Consider the following 24,451-nt stretch of genomic DNA (forward strand, 5'->3'; position numbering starts at 1 on the left):
TGAGTACATTTCCTTTCATACACTGTCTTCTGTTCCCTCATTTTTTCCCAGTCTCTCCCTCCTGTCTCCTCTCATCAGTGTCCAGTGAGCTCCAGTGCTTTTTTTCACCCTTTTTCCCTTGAGTTCTGTACCCTGCCCCCAACCCTCAAAGATGTAATCTTGAATACACCATACATAAAATACAGAAGACAGAATCATCAAAAACTAAAACAAAACAAAAAAGAAAGACAGGTAAAAAGGAGAGATCTCTTGTTTCCATATCTTGAAGTTTGTTTCAGTACATGTATATTATTTTATATAAATATGAAGAGGTACTTAGGCATTATACTTCTCTCCCAAGAATATCTGCTTTTGGTCTCACTGTATGTGAGATATTATCATATCTTAGTGCATTTTAGATCTAATTTCTGCATGTCAGAGACATGTTTCTCTGAGCTTGGCTTATTTCACTTAATATGATTTGTTCTAGTTCCATCCATTGCCCTGCAGATGACATTATTTTATTTTTTCTAATGGCTGTGTAAAATTCCATTTGCACAGGTACTACACTTTTTGGATCCACTCATCTATTGTGGAGCATCTGGACTATTTCCATATCTTGGCTATGGTAAATAATGCGGCAATGAACATGGATGTGCAGATTTTCTTATCATATCCTGGCTCATGATGCTCAGGGTAGATGTCCAGGAGTGGTATGGCTGTGTTGTAAGGAAGGTCTATGTTTAATTTTTTGAGGAACCTCCTGACTGTTGTCCACAGTGGTGGTACTAATTTAGATTTCCACCAACAGTGTAGTAGGTTTACTTTTTCCCCACATCCCTGCCAATGTTTTCCAATCTAACTGGGAATGGAATCTTAAAGTTGTTTTGATTTGCATTTCCTTATAGCTAGGGATGGTAAACATTTCCTCATTTTTTTTTTTGTCATTCTTACCTCTTCCAAGAAGTGTCTCCTTAGCTCCCTTGCCCATTTAGTGATTGGTTTATTAGGTTTGGAAGGAGTTAGTTTCTTGAGCTCCTGGTATATATTAGACATTCGGTCTTTGTCTGATATTTTGCTGGTAAAGATCTTTTCCTAGTTTGTTGGCTGTCTTTCTTGCCTTGTAAATATGTCCTTAGTTGTGCAGAAACTTTTTAGTTTGATGTTGTCTCTCTTGTCTGTTGTGTACTGGGACTCTGTTCAAGAATGTTTCCCCTATTCTCTTTTCCAGTAGTTTCAGGTCTGACATTGAGGTCTTTCATCCATGTTGAATTGATTTTAGTGCATGGATCCATTTTTAATTTTCTGCATATGGATGCCTAGTTTTCCCAACAACAATTATTGAAGAGGCTATTTTTTTTTCCACTTACCAAATATCAGATAACTGTAAATGTATGGTTTTATTTCTGGGTCTTCTAATTTATTACATTGATCTTGGGTCTATTTTTGTGACAATACCAAGCTGTTTTTGTTATTATTGCTCTGTATTACAGTTTGAGGTTGGGTATTGTGATACCACCTGCATATATTTGGGGTTATTACAGTTACAATAGAGACCCTTTATTGGCTCACAGGACCTCTGGAGCTAAAATGGCTATAGGCCAAGGATAATGAACCTTTATCTCCCTATATTGACCACCACTGCATGGAATTTTTTGTGAAGAGAAAATGGCATTGGAAAAGATGACTTAGTATCTTAGTATCTTACTTAGTATCAGTACCTGCAGGAACACAAGAATTGTCTATCACTAACACTTCTGGTAGTAGGAAATGAGTGACTCAGGCCTGAAGTGAAGTGATGGTCTGGTGACCATCAAGTCCACTGCTTATGCTTCTCAGACCTATTTTCCCTGTAAGATTGTTCTGTGAGCAAGTTCCTTCAGTGTTTTGGTGGTCTTCTTTTCTTTTTCAAGAAAAAATCAGTGGTGTGAGCTTTCACTGGCACAGTCAGTTATGGGACTGGGCAGAATCTAGCCTACAGTCCTGAGAGCAGTTACTTGCTTCTCTATGGTCAGGGATTCCATTTCTACCAAGTCCCATGTGTGAGTTTTCTCGGGTTGTGATGAAAATCAACAGAAAGGAAGAAAGATATCTTGTCTCATTGATTTAGAGATTTCAGTACATATCACTCAGCTCTATTGTTTCTAGGCCTGCCGTGAGTCAGAACATCAAGGTAAGAAGAACATGGTACAGCATAACTGCTCATGAAGGCCAGGAAGAAGAGTAAAGAAGAAAGTAATTAGTGAGGGACAAAATATCTCTTCAAGGCATACCCTTAGTGCCCAATTCCTTCAGATAGCCCCCACCTCCTAAGTGTCTACTCCACATCTGCTAGCTCATAAGACATGAACCATTAATGAATTAATCCTCTCATGAGGTCAAAGCTGTGATGATCCAATCACCTCCAAAAGATTCTATCTCTGCTCAATGCTGCACTGGGGACCATGTCTTCAACACAGGAGCTTTTGGTGGACAGTTCAGACAAACCATGATATCTAACAGTATGCCAAAAGTGGTGTATTTTGAAAGGACTTTAGTTTTCCACTGCTGGTGGTATACCTTTATTCCAGAGTCTTGGGATTTTTTATTGTGATTCTCACACTGTGTTATGCCATAAAGTCTGCACAATGTCTTTTTCCATCACAGAGGCCTGTGAACTCATGGGGTCTGCTATGTCCTATGATACAGGGCTGCTATGTCACACTTTGCTCTGGGAGGATAGCTATCTATACTTTCTGGAAAATGAGTCAAACCAGTATTTCCCGATTTTAGCCAGAGATGGCCATGCAAGATTGGAAGAAGGAGAAAGAGCAGAGAGCTTGCACTAATAGCTAGAAACTAGGAATTATATAAAAATTATCATGTAAATGGATATTCCTAGCAGATGGATTGAGAGATCTTTGTTATATCTTAGGCTTCATACTAGATAAAATTAAAATGATGACTAAATTCCTGATTATTTAATGATTTATTTAGTGCTCGTACTAAGTCTTGAACTCAAGGTCTTGTGTTCTCAGTTTTTTTTTTTTTTTCTGCTCAAAGCTAGTGATCTACCACTAAGCCACATTTCTACTTCTGCATTTTTCCTGGTTAATTGCAGATTAGAGTCTCTTAGAATTAGTCTGCCTGAGATGGCTTTGATTTGAACCATTATCCCTAGATCTCAATCTCCTGAATAGCTGGGTTTACAGATATGAGACACTGGCAACTGGCCTGATTGTTTTTTGAACATATATTTGTAATATTTATATTAAAATGAGTTTCACAGCATTTTCTTTTAATTCTTATTCATTATTTACAACTTCTGTTTCTATCAGGCATCATAACATGAGGCCCATTGTCAAAGGGTGTTTAGCTGGTGTTGACTTTCATCCATTCCAGTTAATTGTTCAGAGGTGAGTATTCCATGCCTGTGTCATGCTGCATTATTTCTTTAAAGCACACCATTAAGGTTATGGATTTGGGTGTCACTGAACATAAAATTGCCTTCATTGGGAGGAATTAGTTTTTATCCTCACACAAAGACCTTATGCTAGGCAATAGCAAGTAACAATAAAAATCATTGTTCCAAAATACTTTTCGACCCCGAAGCATAGATGGTTGTTGAATGGTCAGTATTCCAAATATTTTCTTGTTATCTTGTGAGTGTTCAAACCCAGCTCATTTAAACTGCTATTTGTGTGATAGAGCTATAAAAGAAACTTTATTATATATATGATTCATCGCTGTGTGTCTGGATTACCAAAGGAATGATTTCTATAGTTGCTTTTTCTGTCCTTGTCTATGTCCCTTTCTTGGTATGAGACTCAGAAATCAAATAGGACGACAGAGTAGTTCACTTCCAGTTACCAGTTGGCAAGCTGACTTCTGTTACCAAAATACATCAGCAACATGTCTATTTTCTCAATTTGAATTCCATCAACCTAAAACGCTCCCTGAAAAAGAATGTGTTCAGCACAACTCAGGTTCATCACCTACCATGGATACAGCACCACAGGAGACTCAAAAATAGGAAATAAATGTTCCTGTTCTCAGGATTTCAAAGCCTAGTAAATGGCTAATAAAGAGCCACAAAGGAAGGCAGGGTGATGAGTGGCTCAGGAGGGGTTTCAGTTAGTTGACAGGTTCAAGGTAGAAGGGGATATTTATATTGTATGGAATGGGGCAAGCGTTGCTGTGAACTGGGAAAATTTCCTCCGGTAGAGTTTAGGATAAATTTAGATACCCTCCCCCCCCTTAGCCTGGGTATGTCTATTGGCTTACTCTTGGAATAATACTTTAAGTCTATTAAATATAATTAAAGGCATATATTGGGCCTCAGTTGTATTGAAACCATTATTAAAACATATCAGAAATCTGTCATATATTAGTAAGAATACTTCTTTATTAAGATATTAAATAAAAATTTTAGTTGCCTATCTAATAATGTTTGCAACTTTGGTGTCATAATGAGCATAAATGATAATTCAAGGATGCAGGGACTAGAATGTGGTACAAATATATCTGATACTTTCTTTTTGTGGTAAAGTCACATGCATTTCTAATATCTATATTGTATTTTTACTTAAACTTACAGAAGGAAATATAAATTTCAATTAGAAATTAGTCAAAATGAAGGTGCAATTTTCTTCCCACTCATATATATAAATCCATTTAATTTGCCTCTGAATTTTTTTGTGGAGTAAAGGCTAAGGACAGAATACGCACTAGGCGAAATAATACATTGACTAGGAAGTACAGAAAGGGAGAGAAATCAGAAGGGAGAAGTCTTTCCAAGTAGAACAGTCTGAGAAAAGACTTTGGGGACAGGTATGGCTGAAAGGTATATGCTTGGGGATTGTGATATTTGGTGTACAGGAAAAGGAAAGATGGCAAAAGGCTGGGCATGCCTGAGGAGACCTTATAGCAGTGGGGAGCCATCTGTGATATCTTTGAGCAGGAAACTGACATAAACATACCTTTGTTTTAGTAAAGTAATTTGCAGTAATGGAAGCTGGGTTAAATAAGGGCTGGAAGCAGGAAATCTCTTATGGTACTTTATTACATTGGTCAGGAGAAATACATTGAGAGCTTGAAATAATTCAAGAGAAGTTATAAAAAGAAGAGCTAAGCAAAAGGCTGTGAACAGGCAGACTGAAAGGACTTGGTAACAGGGTAGGTGATGGAGAGTGAGGAGAAAATTGGATTTTATGTATTTAACTTCTCGTACAGGGATGATAGGAGGCAAGTAATCAAAACAGAACACAGCCAGATGGGAAAATTTGTAGCATAGAGTTGGAGTTCAGGGTATATTGAAAGTTTGAAGGATTCAAGGGCTATTCATATGGAAATACTCAGCAGGCAATTAAAGATAAGAGTCTAGAACTTGGACAAAAGTTCAGGGATGAGGATGTAGATTTGCTAATCAGAAGAACAGCTAAAATCAAGGGAGTAAAAGAAATTGCGAAAGAGGAGCAAGGGTGCTGAATCCTGAACCTTGTGTGACTTCTCAGCCTTTACAGCTTGTGTTCCAAGAAGAGCTGCTTCACAATTTTACAGTTAGTCCCTCAAAGTGAAGAATGCTCCTTCTTTGTTTCAGATACTTGACTTCCTCAAAGATCAATATGTTGGCTTCCTTTCAAAGACAATATTTCTAGTTGGGAAAGTCGGTGTCTGAACAAATAAATACACTTTTATACCATATGCACAATGACAGAACTATGTACGCTCATCAGGGTGAGAAAGAGAAGGGTAGAGAGTCAACCTAGCTGGGAGGGTAGAAAAGGAAGTCTTAGAGGAGGTGAAGGTGACATCAGATTTGCATTTGAGGCATGAGTAACAACTTGCCAAATGGAAAAGACATTTGATCAATCCTCAGCCCAGAGATCTACCTCTCTGTGATTAACTCTTCCCTTTGATTTACTAAACAAAAAAACTCCTTAAATTTTTCTATGAAATTTTATTCTTTGATCTAGATCTTTTCAGTTGAAATGTAACTCCATTTTCTATAGCCCTTTTTGTATTTATTAGTTTTTATTATCCTTATCGTAGTGGTATAAAAATGGAGACGATTCAGTAATCAACTTCTGCCAAAAGAACACCAAAAATTGATCTACAAATATCCGCTAAGTGCAAAATTAAAAGTAATACCATGTTTGATGAAACCTGGACATAATTTTTGCAAAGTTATCTGTGTGCCAGCCTTTTTTTTTCCTTCAGACAATATTTATAATAGTTTGTGCCCTTTCATGGATATCAAGAAAGAATTAGAGTCCCTGGGCTCAACTACAGCTGTAGATTAATTTCATAGTAGAGCCTTTGAGCAGTATTTGTTAAGTGTGAAATTTTAAATATTAAAAAAATCCCCACATCACAAAAATTGTTTTATTTTATTTATTTTTTAAATTCTTTCATGGTCTGGAGAATGAACTCACAGCCTTGTGCTCACTAATTTTTTTTTTTTGACTTAGTTATTTGCCAGATAAAGTCTTGTGCTGTTTCCCCAAGTTGGTTTCAGATTGTGATCTTCCTATCTATACCTCCCACAGAGCAGATAATATAAAATGTACTACCACACCCAGCTTGTTATTTGAGATAGGATCTTGCTAACTTTTATGCCTAGGCTGGCCTCCAACCGTAATCCTCATATCTCTGAACCACAATCCCCATAGCCCTGCTTCCCAAATATTAGGAATTACAGGCATGATCTATCATACCCAGACATTTTTGCTGCTTTTTGTCTTTGTAGTACTACATCAAGACAAGGTTTTCTCCTGTCTTGGCTTAGGACTATATATAGGCTTACCCTTTGGTGCCTTGGCTCACATCTACCAAGAACAGAAGTTCTTTGGAAGAATAAAGAATCAGAAAGACACCGGGTGCTGGTGGCTCACGCCTATAATCCTAGCTACTCAGGAGCTGAGATCTGAGGATCACAGTTCAAAGCCAGCCCTGGCAGGAAAGTCTGTGAGACTCTTGTCTCCAATTAACCACCAGAAAACCAGAAGTGGTGCTGTAGCTCAAGTAGTAGAGCACTAGCCTTGAGCTGAAGAGCTCGGGGACAGTGTCCAGGCCAAAAGTTCAAGCCCCATGACTGATGACAAAAAAAAAAAAAAAAAAGAAAGAAAAAGAATCAGAAAAACTCCATATATATATATATATATATATGCATACATATATACATGTATATATACAATAACAGTTATCTTCTAATATAAAATCAAATAAAATACTTATCACTTATATATTTAATTTTGAGTTGGCACATGACTTATTATTTTCCTTCACTAACTCAGTTACTCTGAAATCACAAGACCCAAGACTCTCAGATACAATCATTTGACTGAAAACCCACGTCCAAGACCAATGGGAAAGAGCTGGGATATTATGGAAGAAGGAACAGGAAGAGCTGAAAGGTGAAGGCAGAGACAACAAAAGAGAGACTCAATTATAGATAACAGGATACTCAAGGAAGAAAATGAAAATTTTAGACTCCTATACAGATAGGCCAACTTTTCTAAAAAATATTTTAATCATATATTGCCATGTGTTCAGGTATTTAATCTACTTAGAGCTGACTCATACAAATGCCAATAATGCATATCTTAAAGGAAAAAAAGAAGTAGAACTAATATTGAGGTAGGACCAAAGAGTCTGTTGCATTGTCGACTATCAGATATATATGGTAGGGCTGGGGAGGAAGTAGCAGGTTCCTGAGGAACTTGTTCTCTTAGACACTCAGGGACTATCTGGAAGCATGCCTAACCTCTTTATTGAACTTCCTTATTTCCCAAATGCTCAAGAAATGCTCTTCATATTGACTCATATAACTAGAACCTGTTAACGTCCGGGATAGCCTCTCCATCTTCTGCTTTGAATGAATTAGATAATTCAACCCTAGTTGAGTCACGTAGCATCTTCTCTGTCCCATATCTTGTGTCAGAATTGGGAAGAAATATACAGGAGTATAAACCTTTCCTCAGGAACAGGGGAACATTGAACAGGTAAAAATTACCTTTTCCCTCTCCACCCATTGTGGAAAATAACAATCAAAGCCTATCAGGTCTCCACTGAGGAGTTACTGCTTTGCCGGTGATGGCATGTTACTAGGGCAATATGTAGTTAAATAAGACCCAGTTATATGAAAGCATTCTAATATGAATTTTCCTGATCCTAGACTTAGCTTGTGTTTGCCGTCTGGTTCATAAATTCCATCAAACAACTTTTGTTTAGCTTGTTGGAATCCACACAAGATGCTCTTTTCAGTCCATCACTTAGGTTGTAGAAATCTGACCTTTTGGACGATAGCGAGAGCCACAAATTTAGGTTGAAATAATTTTTTTTTTTCTCTGCTGAAAAGACATGTTTACTTAAGTCACTGGCAAGGATAACGATAAACATATGCACTATTTTGGCCTTTATTTCTACCCCAGAATTGAACCCCTTGAAGACATTAATCCTCTCTCCCGTCTGCCTTTTTCACTGATAAGGTTTTAAAACAAGAGCTGATGAGGAAATCACAGGTTCTCCTGTAGAGTCATTGTGATGCCTTGTGATCTCTACCACCTTCTTTAACTTATTTTTCCAGTATCACCTCTTATTCTAGGGGTTTCTCTACTGTGTTTTGTGGAATACTGATTACTTTTGTGGTCTTCACATTTTCTTTTGCTACTCTCTTCACCTAAAATAGGGTTTTCCTCTTAGACTCTCAAACATTGAGGCTGTGAAAGGCCTACTCATTTTGAAAAACTAAATATTTTCAGTACTTCCGAAGTGCCTTTATGATTCTCTTTCTTTGTGTCAATAACTTCTTTGCCTGAGCTTTTGTAGCACTTTATACACACCTCCCTCAGCACAAAGGTTATAGTATTAAACTGAATGGTATAAAACCGTATTTGGCACAATGAACACACCAAACACTAGCTATTAGGTTTGCTTCTCATAATGTACCAAAGACAAACACCTATGCAGGTTTAAGGGAGTAACTCCTCCACTAACCTTTAAGCTATTTGAGAATAAGAGTAGACAATAACTTACTTCTATGCTTTGAACCTTGAACTTATATCTTGTTATCTAGGAGAAACACAAAATGTACTTGTTGAAACACTGACTTAGTGAACCTACTAGCAGAATCTACAAAGAAAGATTTTAGAGCAGAACAATTTTGAACACTGCATTGTGCCAAGGTATTTCATTGGCCTTTATATATCTTAGCTGATTTAACCATAACAAGTACTCTCTGAAACATATTGATTTTGTTTTGCACATGAGGGATTTAAGTAAAATGAGAATGAGGGAATTTAAGTAAAATGCTATAAGTCAGTGGCTTGAATGAAGAGAAGCTAGAATCCAACAGCATTTCTGACTCAAGTTCCTGGGCTCTGGCACTCATACTATGATAACAATCAATGATGTCAAATTATCCCCAAGGGAGCTCGTATGTGGACAGTAAAACGTCACTTAACAAAAATTTCCAGTGCAGTTCTCAACAATGAAAGGAAACATTCATCATTTTAATCTAGAGTTAGTTTTTAGTACTTTTGTTATGTTTGCATAGGTATCTTCAAATTATGCCACCAGTATAGACTATAAAATTGTAACTATTTCAATTATAAGTTTCCATGAGGGCAAATAAAATGTTTAGATGGTAATACGAATGAATGTGTTTTTAGAGGATCCTAGATGTGTACAAGGCTTCTCATGATATATTTTAATTAGAGGTGTGTGGTTGGCTTTTAGGAGTATCGTGTGTGTGTTGGGGGGAGGACAGATATTGGGAGCTGAAGTCATGCAGATGTGGCCTCATTTCATCTGAGTCCTTTCAGTGACTGTAAACCTTCAATTGTGGTTGGAGCCCAGCTTGCGATAATCTGCCAAGAATTGTGAGAACAATCAATCTTTGTGCTAAGGCTGACTATAGTGGGAAGTATAGAAACATGTGTAGAGAGAAAATATAGAAATCTAGGAAGCCCTAGACTCTTGTTTATGTTCCATGCCTTTCTCTTACTTAGCTGTACTACTTATACAAAACTGTTAAGTCAGGGAGACAAGTAGTTTTGCCTGTCTTGCTGATTACAGGGGTAGGAATACGGTGGGTTTTAGTATAAAGTGGCTTTTAATTTGCATTAAATTTGGAACTACAAACAGTTTCCTGAGAAAGAGAGACGAAGAGGGGGAGAGAAGAGGAAGAAGAAGAAGAAGCAGAAGAGGAGGAGGAGAGGGGGAGAGGGAGAGAGATTGGGTAAGGGACAGGAGGAATGGGGAGGAGAGAAGAGGAAGGAGGAGGGAGGATGGGAGAGGATTGAGGAGGAGAGGATAAAGGAGGGGAGGAGGGGGAGGGGAGGAAAGGTGGGTACAAACTGCAAACAGGTTTGGGTTGGATTTTGGTTTGCCACTGATTAGCCCTGTGTTAGCCTCAGGTCAAATTTGAACCTATGAGAAGCTCAATGTCTTCATCTATGAAGTGGGAATAATAACATTTTTGCTGCTAGATGATCATGTGACTTTTAGATAATGCTTGGGAAGTGCCTGGCACCTAGGCGTCCTATGAAAAATGCCTAAGATAGCAGTAAAGTTTTTTTTTTTATTGAAACATATAAACTTTAAACAACCCTACAAAGAATCAGGACGAATGTGATTCATACTGATGATAACTCACTTGATTCATTTTTTTCTTCTTTGCCCTTCTCATGTCCCCTGGTTAAATTAATGTTCCAAACTTACCTTTTAATCCTCTCCCTTCCCCTGCCCCTCCCCCCCCCCACCCCAGTATTTAAAACAGTTCAAACTAAAGTGGCAGAACTGATCAGACAAAACAATCATAGGCTTTCTTTGGAAACGAAAATGGTCCATCTTTCTAACCAGAAAGTCTTTTCATTTCCCACATGTCAGTGAGTACATCAGTTGGACATGTGGGCGAATGAAGGCATAGATTTGCATAATATTGCTAAAAGCATTGTTGAAATGTCTTCCTGTGGGTGCCGGTTTTGTTATTTAGAAAGCAATTGCTCTATTTCAGAAAGTAACTGGTAGATATCTTCTTTATACTGACTAAGCTTCTTATAGATTCTTCCAGACTAGCGAAGTTGTTTTCAGGAGGGATTCAATAAGTCTTGATGAGTCTCCAAGACATCTGTTCTGAGCAACATGAAAGATTTGTTCCCCAGGCTAGGCCAAGGTTGCCAGCTGTGACATAGATGGACATTTAATTTGTTTGTGATTAGGTTGTAAAGCTGGACATTTGTATCCTGACATTTCTTCTTTATTTCTTACCTACAACTGTGCTCCTAACATGGAAATTTATTTTAAAGTAGATAAAAGAATTGGTGGCATGGATTAGTTAGATTTCTATACCTTTTTTTTTTTTTTTTTTTGGTGTTGGTCCTGGGGCTTGACTTCAGGACCTGGCACTGTCCCTGAACTTTTTTCACTCAAGGCTTGGTGCTCTATCACTTAAACCACGTATCTACTTCTGGCTTTTTGGTGGCTACTTGGAGATAAGAGTCTCTTGGACTTATCTGCCTGGGCTGTCTTCAAACTTTGATCCTCAGGTCTCAGCCTCCTGAATAGCTATGATTATAGGCATGAACCATCTGTGCCTGGCTTGGTTTCAACACTTATTTTATAACACAAAATCCTAATTTGTGGGTCAGTGATTGGAATTCCTGCTATGTATCATCAAATCTTACCTTGCTCACAAAACACCTCAACAGTCTCATCCCATTTCTTAGGGAAGATTTAATAGCATGCCTGTTGAGTGAGGCACATACAAGTTCATTACCTTTATAAAATAGTCTGCAGGAATTTTACTAGTGTCCCAGGAAGTGTTATTAATGATTTTCAACCACTCATTTCTACCATAGTACAAAAGACATTCTGTCCTGTGTTAGCCTTGTTTTTTTGGTGTGGTTTCCTTGATGGTTTTCTAAATCAAAACTTTTATCTTGAATTTTCCAAACATTTGTGTTAGTTAGCAACCTGTTACAATTGCAATATTTCCTTGTCTTTGTGCTAAAATGTTTTAAGATGGCATTGGCTAAACTGGAACTTCATCCTTGGCTTCCAGCATCATTTGAGCTCTCTCTCTCTCTCTCTCTGTCTCTCTCTCTCTGTCTCTCTCTCTCTGTCTCTCTCTCTCTGTTTCTCTCTCTCTCTCTCTCTCTCTCACACACACACACACACACACATTCTGATTTTTATGCTGCAGCACAGCATAAAAACACAACTGAGGTTTGTGTTACTCACATTTAATTTTTCAAAGACAAATTGGGCAAGAACAACATGAGATCTTAGTTTTAATGTTTTCTCTGACTTTTAATGTCAGTCTTTGCTAATATCATATCAGATATTTGGTGAAGTGTTATATTTGAAATGCTCATGATTTTTCAGAGGTTAGACTGTTTTCTTCTCTTTCTTTCTTTCTTTCCTTCTTTCTTTCTCTCTTTTTCTTTCTTTCTTTCTTTTTTTTCTCTCTCTCTCTTTCTCTCTTCTTCTCTCCTTCCCTCTCTTTTCCCTCCCTCACTCCCTCCCTCACTCCCTCCCTCTCTTCCTTCCTTCCTTCTTTCCTTCCTTCCTTCCTTCCTTCCTTCCTTCCTTCCTTCCTTCCTTCCTTCCTTCCTTCCTTTCCTGCTGGTTATGGCTGCTTAAACATAGGGCCTTGTGTTCTCCCTTAGCCTTCTCAAAGCTGATGCTTTACCATTTGAGCTATATCTCCATATCTTTTAGACCTGTCATTTATTATTTATTATTATTTTTAAATTATTATCTTTAAGGAGTTGTACAAAGTAGTTACTATTTAACCAAGCAGCTTATGAATACAATGCATCTTGATCAATGTGACCGCTTTCATCATTCTTCCATTCACCGCCCCCCCCCTCGCCCCCAAATCTGTGGTTTAATTTATAGCTCTTTATCATGGGCCCAATGAATCTCTGGGTTGGTAACTTTGAATGATCACTCCTTCCTTGTCCCTGCTACCCTGTGTTTGTGTGTTTTGGATTTGGGCTCTGTGATGAGATGCTCTGAGTTATCATACTTCCCTTTATTTTCAGTTTTAGATTAGGTTGGTCTAGTTAGGATGGATCTAGTTTTGATCATGATTGCTTACAAAAGTAGGCTCTGTGTAGAATACAAATGGCCAATATTCAACTCTATCCTCAACTATCTTAGTATCCATAGCATCTACTGGATTTGAATTATGCACTGTAGTGAGTCTAAAGAATCCAGTTTGGCATTGAAGTTATACCTTGCATTCTCTCTGACCACAAGGGAATAAAATTAGAACTCAACACCAAAAGCCACCAAAGAAAGTCCGGTATCACATAGAGGCTGAACAACACACTGCTGAATCAAGAGTGGGTCATGGAAGAGATTAGAAAGGAAATTCAAATGTTCATGCTATTCAACAAAAATTGAGATATCACCTCACCCCAGTTAGAACAGCAAAAATCAAGAACTCTAACAACAACAGATGCTGGAGGGGATGTGGACAGAAAGGAACCTTACTTCATTGTTGGTGGGAATGTAAACTTGTTCAACCACTTTGGAAAGCAGTATGGAGGTTCCTCAAAAGACTTCACATAGATCTCCCCTATGATCCAGCAATCCCACTTTTGGGCATTTACCCAAATGTATACAAACAAGACCACACTAAAGCTACCAGCACAACTATGTTTATTGCAGCATTATTTACCATAGCTAAGATATGGAACCAACCCAGATGCCCCTCAGTAGATGAATGGATCAAGAAAATGTGGTGTATATACACAATGGAATTCTATGCCTCCATCAGAAAGAATGACATTTCCCCATTTGTTAGGAAATGGAAAGGCTTGGAAAAAATTATATTAAGTGAAGTAAGCCAGGCTCAAAGAAACATAGGTCCCATGGTTTCCCTTATTTGCAATATCTAGTATAGGTATGAGTCAAGCGGAAAAGGTCAGATAATGTGATGTTAGGAAAATGAACCCTTAAATATGTATTTTAATGTTTTCGTTTCTTTCATGCATGTGTTTCTAACGCATTTATAAGATTATTTCTTTGTTGCTTTGTATGTCCCTCCCCCACAGTGTAACCCCCGCTTTCACTTTATTTGATGTCAGTATAACATGTGGAGGAGATGGGGACAAACAAGTCGTTTAAGGATTCAGGTGGTCCTGTTGCAACAAGGAGAATTACAAAATGTCATGTCAAAGCAAGCTTTACAATGTCGGTGTGTGGGGGGGAGGGGGGTATGATTGGGTGGGGGGGGAGGGGGGAGGCTGGGAAGGGAGGTGAAGGGTAAACAAAGGAGGAGGCTGCAATGCTTGGTAAGAAATGTATGTATTATCCTGCCCATGTAATTGTAACCCCTCTGTACAGTATGTTCTCAAATAAAATAAAATTAAAAAAAAAAAAAGAATCCAGTTTGGTTCCATCTCCAGTCTTCAAGAGAAGGAAGTGATTGACCAATTTCATGTGAGCATGTATCACAAAGGGCCTTCATGGACCCATTGAAATGAGCACACAGAGATATTGAGGTGGGGTCTAGTGCATTTCTGTTTCATTAGCAGTTATGGTTAATGATGTGATAGAAGGAGAAGAAAGGTTCTTGACATGACTTTTCTACTAACTAGTTGTTTGGCCTTCTACAAATCACTTAATCTCTTTAATTTGGATTAGATATCTGTCAATGAACCAGTTTTACTGGATGATTTCAAAGGTTCTTTCTAGCTCTAAAACAACCCTGTGGTTCTCATAAAGGGATGTTTTATTTGATTGTGACATTTCATTTGGCACCTCATTCGTGCAGATGTCTAAACTCAGAGTATTTTGGTTTTTGTAGATTTAGTACAGCGAATTTATCATTCTGTTAATGCACCTTGGAGTGAAATCCATGCTTGTGTACCTACCCACTCTCACATTTATATTTTACATCTTTTGAATGTATATCATGAGGAATGTTGGGTGGACCAAAGTGAAATGTTACTATTGTTGAATTCATTTTTATCAACTCCATCAGGCCATGTGAATTAAATAAGGAATGGTCCATCCTACAGAAGCTGGATTCACTGCATACTCAGGTATCTGTGCCCTCCACAAGCACAGATATTGAATATATTTTGAGTTTTTGTTGCTACAAGCCAGAAAAAACTTTCTAACTTGAAAATAAATTGAACATAAAATGGGCAAATTATTTTTAAAACACTTGGCTGAGCTATCTTAACAGCACCCATTGTCTCTGGCAGACAGCACAGCTGGGGACTACTTAGCTTCTTTTGTCCTATACCTGGTGATCCAGCTGGTGAGACCAAAGGAGAGGTACAGATTATAAGACTATGAATAATGGTTGGAAGTATGAACTGAGGATCAAGAAGTCTGTGGGGGTCTCCCGAGGATAGAAAAGCCAGGGATCTTTCATCTCCGACTCTGTATATACTTCAGAAAATTTTACTTTTTTCCTTCCTTCTTTCTGTCTTTTTTTTCCCTTTCTGCCAGCTGTCTGGACAACTTCCTATTTTACTTTTTCTCTATAAAGACATTACAGTCTTTTTTTGAAATCTCATTTCAAATGTTTCTGGATTTGAATAGTAAATTCACACCAGGAAGAATTTTTCCCTGACATTTTTGCACATGAAGAATATAAAAGGATTTGGTAGGCAAGGGCTAAACAACAAGGCAGGGATTTACAATCTGGGTAGCAATACTTAAAAGTTTGCATTGGTAGCTCTTGTCCAAGACTATCGTTTGCAAAATGACTTAGGGATTTCAGAGTGTTTTTGATTTGCTTTGCTTTTTAGCTTTTTTTTTTAAATTGCAAAGTGATTCATGTAGAATAAAGTGCATGTATCTTAAAAATACAACTCTGTGATTACTTTGTCTTTGTGATGACTCTGTATCTCTCTGTCTCTGTCTTCCCCTGTCTCTGGTTTGTCTGTCTATGTTTCTGTCTCTGTCTCTGTCTCTGTCTCTGTCTCTGTCTCTGTCTCTCTCCTCTCTCTCACAATGACCTTTAGATGTCTTACCAAGTCTGCAGTACCCAGAAGGCTATTTTGTGATATCTCCCAGGATAGAAGTTCTTCAATTTATATTTTCTTATATCTTTTAACATGTTTAGAGGGAGGACTTAAGAGTTGTTCAATCCATGGACATTGCTGTGTTAAGCAGCAAACAGCACCAGAAAACTTGTTTTAGTACCATTGTGGGTGTGAGGTACTAATTCTGAGGAAAACTACTACCATGCTCTACAGGTATCATTTTTTATGAAGGGTCATTGCAAGACACAGTAGAATTCAAACAGTAGCATTTAATAATCATCCTCATCCTCAGCAGCCATATTTGTGGCTTCATATATAATGAGGCGATTCATCATGGTATGTCAACCATAGAGTTCGGTATAAATGAATTTGGTTTCTTAAAAAAAGGTATTTATGTCTAAACACTTTGTACAATAATCTGATATTGCCCTTTAAAGGTAAGCACTTATTATGCAATTTGCATATGAAGAAACTATGCATTACTCTTACTTGACTGACTGTCAGCTTTTGCAGCTGCACCTGGTAGCCTCCAGGTCTGTCATTGTTTCCACGATAGAGCTCATTTTTCAAGGGTTAATAACATAGACCTTAACATTCACTTTGGGTTGAAACTTGGCAAGCACTGTGAGTATACAGCCCAGAAAGCTGATTTTTAAAAATGGCTTAAATTGATTTACCCTTTTCAAATTAGAATATGTCAGAATAATAGTACTTTGCATCAGCTCTAATGCTTTACATTTATTTAATGTAAAAATTTGTAAGCTATTATTCCTAGGTTGTGATTTGGGGCATGCCAGCTATGGGACAAGTTAAATAAAGGTTGGTTTCCATTAAGAATTCTAAAAGAAATTGGCAAACTTTGACTTTTTTTTTTTGTAATATCATTGCTGTTTTAAAAGAAGCAGTGTTATTGTCCTTGCCTTTAAGAGAAAAGGGCAATTGGAGTAGTGAATGCAGGTTGAAAAGTTAGGTTAAAACATGTTGGAAATTGTGTTTAGCTGTGTAGTATGCTGACCCCACGAAGATTCTCTCAGCTCAGCACCTATGAATGGGATTCAAACTGGATTAAGCTGAAGTGCATGCATTTGTTCGTGGTCGTTAGCTTTCAGTTTTGCAAAGCCCTTATAGAAGTGGAGAAGAGCCTATTTGTATTCCCACGGTTGCACATATTTTTTTTTGCTACTTCATTTAAATGTACATTTCTATTTTATATACATTTGTTAAAAATATGGACTCTTTCATCTTTCTTACTGAGTCAACGGAAGTTAAAACTCTACATTCATAGTTTTCTCTTTTTAAAATTACTTAGATGTCAGCATATTTGTATATTTAATATGCAGCTACATTCTGGGGTAGAAATGCTTCTGGGCTCTTTCCATACTGAAGGAATTGTCTCAATGAGAGAAGTGTTGAACTAATGAGGACATTATTCTCTCAATTTAAACTTAGGCCAACTTTTGACTGAGCTTGAAGCAGACTTGGGAGAAGAAGTTCTCATATACATTACTCAACAGTGATACAAGGTCATCTCATGTCAAAAGATGAAGCCTATTCCTTGTGTTGGACAAGAAAAACTCTAAAGTGAGTAGGTATTGCAATATAGTCTGCAATAAGGCAGAGACATGTGGATGGAGAAGTGTAGTATAGATTTAGCAAAGTACAAGGAGAATAGCCAGTTTGGGACCAGAATTATTTTACCATTTGTTAAACACTTGTAACAATGAGCACACTAATTATCTTGTCTGATTCTCAGTAATGTTTGTATAGTGACTGCCATAGTACATTATTCAACTACATAGTAGTATTCAACTATTCAACTATGTAGTTGAATAATAAAAGGAGACTATTGTTAGGATGGAATAAGGTTTTCAAAATCAAACCGACAAGCCAGGAACCAGAGCTCAGACCTGTCACTCAAGGTATGTCAGAGGCTGAGTAAGGAGAATTAGAGTTCTAGGCCAATGTGGGCTAAAAGCAAATCAAAACAGAAACAAAAAATGAAAAAAAATAGTCACTTGGTGAGAATGTAAATTATTCCAAAAAGTATAAAAATCAGAATAGAAATTCCTCCAGAAAGAAAAAAAGAAGAAGCAGAGTGCTGGTGTTTTATGCCTGTAATCCTAGCTATTCAGGAGGCTAAGATCTGAGGATTGTGATTCCAAGCAGCCTGGACAGGAAAGTCCATGAGACTCTCATCTCTAATAATCTACTCAGAAAAAAAAGCCAAAAGTGTAGCTGTGATTCAAGTAGAACAATGCTTGAGCAAAAAGAAGCTCAGGAACATTATCCAGGCCCTGAGTTCAAGCCCCAGACTAGCACACACATACACAAACATAGATCTACCACAGAATCCTGCTATACTCCTGGTGGGAATGCAAATGAATGCAAACCATTATACATGAGATATTCTTGTGCATTTGTACTTATAACAGCACTATTTACCATAGCTAAGAGCCAGCCTAGATGGACAAGAAATAATGATTGAATAACTAAATATGGCATACACACAATAGAGTATTATTCAGCCACAAAGAAGAATGAAATTAGGTTGCTTGGAGGAAAACTGGATGGAACTGGAGATCATTATGTTAAAGGAGAAAAGCCACACTGATAAAGACAAATATGACATATTTTGCTCATATGAAGAGTCCAGACTTAAGAAAAACAATAATATTACATGGCTGCAAAAGGGCAATTGTTTTTATTAGAGAGAACAGCAAGTGAAAGAATGGGGGAATTGAGAAGGTGATGGAAGTGAATATTATAGAAATTATATGAGTGCATGACAGTGCTCATGGTAATAAACACCTATGGGTAGAGAGATAGTGCAGTCATCGTAATAGTGATAAAGGTAGTAATAATAAACAATCAATGTGGCAAAACCAGTAGGGCAGAACACTGTGAGCAGCTGGACTGTGGTAAAGAAGAGCAGGTGAGCCATGTGCAGTTTTTTATTTCTGGAGAGAGAAGTCTGTGAGTTGCAGGCAAGTGCTTCTTACTGCTACTGCCCTACAAACATTCCTACTGTATCTAGAATGACAAGCTAGACTTTACTGGCTTCATGCAGACTTTCCATGACTTCTTGTCTCATGCTTCTTCAGTTACAGTATGATGATATCCCCCTGACTGAGATAATTTGAATATGTAATCCAAAAAAGCCCAACAAATACTTATGGTTTGGTTTGTTGATTAAAAATACCTAGAGAAAAGAACCTAGGCATCTTCGTTGAACCCCAGTGAAGTCATGAATGTATGAAGCTACATGAGTTTTGTGAGAAATTGTGAAGTATATTTGGACCTGTCATTCTTAGTTACTCAGAAGGCTGAGACCTGAGCATTGCAGGCTCAAAGCCAGTCCAGGCAGGAAAGTCTGAGAGAATATCATTTCCAATTAATCATCAGAAAACTGGAAGTGACACTGTGGCTCTAGCATACTAGAACAAAAAAGTTCAGGGACAGTGCTAAGGTCCTAGGTTCAAGCCCCATGACCAACATATATGTACATATATATATGTACAGAGTATAATATATATGAGTATATGAGATTTAGGTAGAAATGAGAGATGAGCCTTAAGGAAAAGTATGAAATCCGAGGGAACTTGTGCAGGGAAGCAAAGAAAGGATTTTAAAAAGAGGAATGAAATAGTTGAATCTGTCTTTTGGACACACCACTTTGGGGTTGACCAAAAGGAGGCAGACCTAGAAATTGATGACTCTAATAAAAAACAACAACAACAACAAAAAGAACCCAGACTGCTCATCCATCCTCATGCTGAAATCTTCTCTCTTGGAACAGAAGACTGAAGAATGTAACCACACCTGCCCAGACTTCATTTCCAAGATACAGTCTGCTTCTTCGGTTCATTCAAATGCCAATAATCATTTAGACTCCTGAAAATTGTCCACTTTCCCATTGTCCCCATCCTATAGGAAAGGAGGTACAGTATATAAAATTCTGAACTGTTTGGATTAGTGGTTAATTTTACTCTGTAATTATCTATGTGTATCTCATAATTTGTCTTTTCTCCAAAAAAAGAAATTGATGACTGTAGGTTTGTTCCTGAATACCAGGTCTTTAGGGTTTTAATTAGAAAAAGCAGGAGGAATGAAGGAGACAGTATGCTATTTAGTAAAAAATCTTAATTGTCTATATCAGAAATACTTGGTTAATATAGAGCATTAAGTAAGCAGTCAGGGTAGTAAAGTTTCTAGTTTGGATGTCTCAGGTAACTGCCATGACACCAATCAGAAAGAGATGATAGAAGGATGAAATGGATTTGGGAGATGGTCAATGACATTTTGGACATGTATAGTTTAAGATAGTCTTAGGCCATTCAAATGGAATTCTTCAGTGCATAGTTGTAGGCATGAATCTGAATTTCATGGAATTAGTTAATTCTACAGGTAAAGGATCCCATGTAGTTTTATGTGATAGAATATACTGAAGATGTGGGAAGAGAAAGATGATTCTATGTCAAAAGGAAAGAAGGAAATATCAGAACGGACTGAAGAAAATTAGGAGAATGCCTGATCTGAAGTCAAAAGAAGGTAGGATTTTATTAAGTAGAAAGTAATAATGAACTATAGAATAAAGACCACTGAAACAAAGTCAATTTAGGTGGAAAGGATAGGAATACTATTCTTGTGAAAATTTTAGCTGCTCACTTGGGAAAGGAATACATACATGTCGGAGGAGGAGAGCAGAGTGGCTTAAAGACGTTTATAGACCAAAGAGGGGACAGTAGGGAGAGAGAAGTTGAGGTGTGTGTGTGTGTGTGTGTGTGTGTGTGTGTGTGTGTGTGAGAGAGAGAGAGAGAGGGGGGGGCGGAGGGGGGAGACAGAGGGAGACAGAGACAGAGTTCAATTGATTAAATGAGGTCCCACAGGCAGATGAATTGTAAAAACAAAAATACAAAAAAACAAAAAAACAACCCACCCTATATTCAGATAAGGGAGAAAAAGTGTCAATGAGTGTGACCTTCAGTATACTTATAGGTTGTACCAACTTCCATGAGTGCAGAAGTCCGAGTTGTGCCTCTATGGAAACTGACTATAAGTTACTTCCAGGAGTGAGAAGGAAAGTTAATTATAATCAGATAGAATGCATATCAGAGCCACAAGAAATTTAGGGAAATTCAGACACCAGGAATGCACAGTGAAGCCATTCTGCAAGGTTGGGTGAATTTTTTAAAATACTTAGATGCCGATAATTAAGTTAAACCACATATCTTAAACCACACACAAACGTGTGTGTGTGTGTGTGTGTGTGTGTGCGCGCGCGCGCGCATGCGCCAATCTGAGGCTTGAACTCAGGACTTGGGTGCTCTTCCTGAGCTTTTGTGTATGAGGCTAGCACCCTACCATTTGAGCCATACCTCTACATCATGGTTTTTGGTGGTTATTTGGAGATAAGGATTTCATGGACTTTCTTACTCCAGCTGGCTTGGACCAACAATCCTCAGATCTCAGCCTCCTGAGAAGCTAGGATGACAGGTGTGAGTCACCAGTACCTAGCCAGCATACACAAAATTTTAACATGTAGTTATTTATGTATACATCTCCTCTTTAGGCTTTTTTTTTCAAATCAAATGCAATGCTGAAAGGAGAATCTGGAGAGTTTCATAACCAATATAGTGGTATTGGACTGTGTACTATAAAATTATTCTTAACTGTATCTCATATTTAAATTTTTTTCAGTTCTTGCCATATTTTTTTCTGGAGCTCATCTATTTCATTTTTAATTAAAATGAATTCACATATGAGAGGGATTTTAAGGAATTTACTATCTGTTCTTTGGGTAGTCAAGAACAGAATCATTGCTGCAAGCTGTGGCCACTTGGTTCCTGACAGAAAATATATTCAATCATTTGACTAAGCTCAAGCACCAAAACCAAACAGACTTATGGAATTTAACACTTGGGCCCAATTGATTGATTTGCTGGTTTTGTTGCTGCTACCTTTGATAGCTTCTAAAGTCAGAGAAGTAGTTTCTTATAAAAGAAAGGCTTCTCTGAAGTAGACTTTGCTTCAAAGTCCAGTTGCTTTATATTTTAAAATGCTAGCAAAAATCTTTTCCTGTAAAGAACGTATAGCTTTTATTTTCATTTTGCTCCTCCAACTTTGAGGTTGACCTGTGAAAAACTGTTGTGGCTGGGCTGTAACAGCTCTGTGAACAGTGGAGAATAGAAAAATCTCAAATATGGAGCCTATTGTCAAGAGACTCAGACTGCCCTGGCTTCGAGGAGTAAGTTAGTTTGTATTAGAATTTGTTTAGGTAACATTTAATTTCTGAAGATTTGAACCAAACTGTTAACCTTTTAAAGTTTAAATACCAAGAGAGGATTGGGTGCTTCAAAACACTTTAAGTGAAAATGTCTGATTGTAATTGTTTGCAAAAATTACAATTATTTTGTACATATTCTTATATTTTTGGAGTTTCACTAACTTTTGCCTGAAAACATCTTTCAAAATTTTCACATGTGACCATTTAGAGACAGAATTTATCTTTAGTGCTATACTATTAGGGATTAAAAAAATTAGTTGAACATATCTCTTTTAGATGCTTATTTCATTTTACTTGAAAATATTTACCAAATAATTTGGCTCTAGATTTCAATTAGCATCAGATTTATCTGTATTATTCCTTACAAATAGAGTGCCAAAAGAATATTGATCATTAGTTTATATAGATAAGTGGCTTGTCATATAAATGTTTATGAGCCAATAGAATGACAGTCCTCATTTGAAAGCAACTAGTATAAATTTTGGCCCATACCACAGTGGGTGTGAAAATCTCAAGGTAAAATAAAACAGATGAGACCATTTAAGTTTTGAAATGGAAGAACAGATCATCGCTGGCAACAGCTATTTACTTTCACAGTCACTAAAATAGGGTGTTTTGTTCTGAAAACTATCAATACAAGGTGATGGATACCCTGCTTAAAGTGCCAATATGATGCCATTCTGAACTGCAAAACAATTTCATTACAAGTGTATGGGGAACCTTTAAACATGACATTGCGATGAGACTATAATGTAAGATAACAATGGGAAACAATTTCAGAGTAAGTGTAAGGAGACCATAACCATGCAGTTAGAAGGCCGCTGGAATGTGAGATTATAATAGCACAGCATTATAATGGTGGAAAAGATATGGTCAATTGCATTTTTAAAAACTGGAAATGATCTAGACAACACTTATGCTCATGAATAATAAAGTCATAGCTGTGTTTTAGGAAGGAAGGAAGCTTAGCACTACATCCAGTTCTTACTAACTTCAAGGGTTTTCCCATCCCTTTCTCCATTTCCTGAGGTTAAGTTGGAGACAGCTTTTGTCTGACCTTATTATTCTCTTTTAACAATACCACTTTGAGACTCCATTGTTTGCAGGTTCTAAAACCTTTTCTTTTTTTATTCACAACTAGCCCTGTAACTTAGCTGCATTAGCCATGCATGGAATATAATTTGAGTTCAGCTAGTATGATTGTCTACTGATCATCTTACCTCCCTGGCTTCCAGTGTTCATGGGGTACCATCTGAAATCCCACCATTAGAAATTCATTTCCTTGAGTTTAAATCATTTTCAAGAGCACTTAATAACTTAAAATTGAATAAATACTTAGAAATTTATAAAATGTCAAGTACCTGTTTTTTTTTGGGGGGGGGGATGGGAGGGAGTAGCTTATTAAACCCTAATGACTTAAGAACTTTGCCATCCAACATCCGGGATCATAGTCTAGCTTTTCTACTTGGTTGTGAGTGAAATTGGGCAGGTCCTTAGTTTTTCTAAGTCTTCATTTTTCTCATCTGTAAAATGAGGCTATACAGCACTTGGTTCCTAGGGATTTCAGCCTGAAATAGGCATGTGTGTGAAAATGCCTTGCACAATACCTGAACAGTTGAGGATTGATTAAAAAACAATCTCCCTTTACAGTATAGGAAGGGAGAAAGGAGTCAAGACCTTGGGGAGTATAGTACAGGAGAGAGAATGGAATCTAGTGACAATGGCAGTATGATTAGGGAAAAAGTTTGTTCTTAATCTTTTCCTTCTTAAAATTATTTTGAGCTACTCTAATTTCAATCTAATGAAACAGTTTTTTAGTCCTGATTATCTCAAGAATGCTTGAATCCTCTTATCTCTCCCTTCCATTCTACATCTTTGGGTTCTTGTGTTTGTATCATGATTACTGCCTCTCTAAGCATTGCTCTTTCTTTGATAGTGACATTTTGTCCTTTGGAGATGATTTGTGGCCATGGTCTGAGCTATTGCCCATCTCTGGGTCTCTTTTCCTAAGTCTCTAGCTTCCAAGGTGTTACCTTAAATAATCTCATCATGGATTACAAGTGGGGACTATTATTTCCTAACTATTAAGGTTATACAAATGAGTTTAAACAGAAGTTTTGTTATACCTTTGAACCAGTTTTAAATCTGTTCATTTATATCATACTTAAAGGTCCAATCCACTAAGATCAAACACCAC

Source organism: Dipodomys merriami, unplaced genomic scaffold (genome assembly GCF_024711535.1).
Source record: "Dipodomys merriami isolate MVZ:Mamm:240054 unplaced genomic scaffold, mDipMer1.0.p SCAF_7, whole genome shotgun sequence".
In the NCBI taxonomy this organism is placed as follows: domain Eukaryota; kingdom Metazoa; phylum Chordata; class Mammalia; order Rodentia; family Heteromyidae; genus Dipodomys; species Dipodomys merriami.